Below are 3,431 nucleotides of genomic sequence, written 5' to 3' on the forward strand. Positions count from 1 at the left end.
TGCTTTAACGACAATCATTTGGTCAGAACGTTCACTCTCAGCACAGGGATTTTGTTTTTGAATGCTGTCATGTGCCGTGCTTGTGTCCGACCATGTGCACTGTTTTGATTCTAGTTTTTTCTCCACCTCTGTCCTGTCATTGCTGTTTTCTGAATGTGTTTTCTTTGGGTCTTTCTGGATCTGACTCTTGCTCGTGTTATGGTTGGTCTTTATTATCCACCTGTGACTTGTGTTCTGACTATAATTGTTAAATTTTCCCAAATTTATGTATTTTACCCTATTGGATTAAGCATAAGCCTCCGTTAGGTCTCTTTTTGGTATTTTCTTGCAACCATATATATTTGAGACAGATGTGATGGAACAAATCTTGCTAATGAATTTTTTTTAACAATTTTTTAATTGTGCATTTGTATGATGTTACAAACCGATGTTATTTTTAATAACGTTTATGCCAATTAATTGCGTCTTTCATTTGCAAGCTGGTATTACTTTAATAATGCATGATAAACAACCCAACATCACACATTTGAATAATGTAGAAACGGAAGAATGTCACCATGTCTTGTCAGCAGGATTTAACACTAGGACTTGCCCTAACATACAAACTGCACACTTCTCTCCCTCTCTCAGTGCACTCTGAATGCTAATGCAGCTTTAACACTGAGCTGTCAGGCCGTTTTCTTTCTGCTGGAAGATTGCAGCAGAAGGCATATTGACAGATGGCCCACTCTTGCTGCTGGAGGAGGAAAGGGCGGTTTTTAAATGGGAGTTTAAAACTGTCAGAGTGTTTTCAAGTCTAACAGAACTCAAACCCATCATTATTTCCAATCCTCCTACAACCAGCCTCACTCTCTATTTCTTTATCTCTCTTCCTGTCTTCTCTGTGACCCTAAAGACCTCTCATCTTTGAGCTTCACTGTGGAGCTGAAACGTGTCACTCTGAGATCAGAGATCAGCTTATTTTTTTTTTTTTACAGCACTGCCTTGTCTTCTGTTATATCTGTGGAGAATGATGACGCTGAGCACTGGACACTTCCTCAGAAAAAAGGTGGTAAGGTATATATTTAGTACATGTATGCCTATTAATATATCTAGCCTTTGCTGTATGTGCATCTAGAAATGACCATACTTCAAGCATTTTATTTTCTATTGCAGCCTGGAAAGTCAGAAAAATAATAAAGTAAAATTACTTCTATTGTATAGCATTTATAGTACATATATAAAAGGAGCACATGCTAGATAATGTTAATATTCAGGAGAGCTACACAACGAATCATTATAACACTATGAATGATACAATCTACGAGCGAGCGACATGGGGCCATCAGTCACCTCACATGGTAACACTAAAGGAATAGTTCAAGATTGGTAAGGATTTACAGATTAATGTAATTATAGGTTCATAGATCTAAATTTATTCGATTAGATTAAATTAGATATTATTTAGATCAGAATAGATCTAATAGGCTTTAGCTGGTCACTGGTGTTTTGATGAGTGTTACTGTATAATAGGTGAAATTGAGGTGATGTTTTTAGAGCTATTGGGAACAAAATGGTTCCAACTAAAAGCTTTGAATTGACTGTGAGAAATTTGTATTCAAGAAAGCATCTGAGTAGAAGTCTCAGCCTCAGACAAAATCACAGTATAGCAACCCAGTAATTGACCATTTACTTCTAAACTCATCAGGGCTGCACAGCTACAGTGGCTTTTGAGAGGGAGAGAGTGTTGATGCCATTGTGTCTTTATCATAAGAGTTTAAAACATGGTGGATGTAAGGGGTAATAAATAGTGACAGAAGTAGTGGGAAGGGAGAAAGAAAAAGGCAGGCATCTGAACACCACAGAGTGATCTGTCAAGAGAGTGGGACAGCCAAGCTATATAAATAAGGAGGATGGAGTGTAATCAGTCTACGGTTGGGGCATTGTGGGTGGGGGTTGTTGCTTGATGTTAGTGGGCAAGTATGTGTTTGGGATTCCAGAAATAGCATCTGCTGCTTCACTGTAGGCAGTTTAACTGGAAGAAGATGCGGCTATGTATATCAAGAATTCAAACAATATAATGAAGCAACAAACAAACAAACAATAAAGTACAGTGGATATGTAAAGTCTAAAATGTCCGCCATTTCACTTGTTCCTTGTTCATACTGCTAACTATATCTATATATACTTGTCTTTTTCTCTGTGTTTGTGAGTCATTGTCTTTGTCACATCAATGTGAATCTTGTTGTTGTTACCAGGTTAACATTGCTACAGTTGATGTGTGAACCTTTGCCTTGTTAAGGTTTAGTTTCCTTTGTTTGTCTTCCGTGCCATGAATATTTTGGACCTCCATTGAGATGAGGCCGACTCTGTGAGGATCCTGAGGCATCTAGAGATCTCCCAGATCCAGTTAGACTCTGCGATACTATAGAGACGCCAACTCCATGTGGTCTTTTGCATCATTACAACATTCGTCAGACTGTATATTTATAATCACACCCTCCGGTGTCACCCATATGAGGATGAGGTTCCCCTTTGAATCTGGTTTCTCTCAAGCTTTCTTCCTTCCATTCAAGGGAGTTTTTCCTCACCACAGTTACCTGAGTCACCTCAGACTTTCTCAATGGAGATAAATACATCTAAATAACTAAATCTATCTAATATTAATCTTGAATTTTTGTATTATATTAATATTTATATTATTCTTTATAATAACCTTTTGTTCTATGTTTATGTTCTGTAAAGCTGCTCTGAGACAACGTCAATTGTAAAAAGCGCTATACAAATAAACTTGAATTGAAATGTCATTGAACTGAAAGTTTGTTAAGTGTAAGTTTCATTCATGTTTTTATTAATAAATTCACATCACTGCTGGCGGACGAGCTGAAGGCTCAAACATCAGTGAACGTTACACATTCCTTTGTCGATTTGTGCTATACGTTATCAAGGTGGATGGTGAAATTTTCTTCATCGTCACCTGTCTAAAAGTTTTTCCTGCTGAGGAGAAACAGGAAGAAGTATGATTCTGCACCCACCATCCTCCGATGTGGGTGTGGTATTCTGTGGCTAATAACTTGTTTTGTTTTTGTGCCAGACATTTATTTTTCTAAAGTTCTACTACGGTCTCATCAAGCCAATACAAATTTTGCCACATGTTTTGGGCAAAATCCCATAACTCAAACATGAGTTGCAGAGAATGCAGTCACATTTGGCGAGTTGCTACTATTGCTGCAGGTCTCTTGTCAGTCTCTCTGATAAGTCATTGACTTATACTCTATGTAAATACTGAAAGGACATCCTTTCTTTGTGATGCATCTGTGGTGGCCCTTTTTCTTCACTTGTTAATGATGACCTTTACAGTGTTCACTGGTACAGCTAATATTATGGAAATTGTTTTCAAACCGATGTACTGACATAAAATGAACAAACTCTATCAATCACTATAGATTCAG

Source organism: Tachysurus vachellii, chromosome 16 (assembly GCF_030014155.1).
Source record: "Tachysurus vachellii isolate PV-2020 chromosome 16, HZAU_Pvac_v1, whole genome shotgun sequence".
Taxonomy (NCBI): Eukaryota; Metazoa; Chordata; class Actinopteri; order Siluriformes; family Bagridae; genus Tachysurus; species Tachysurus vachellii.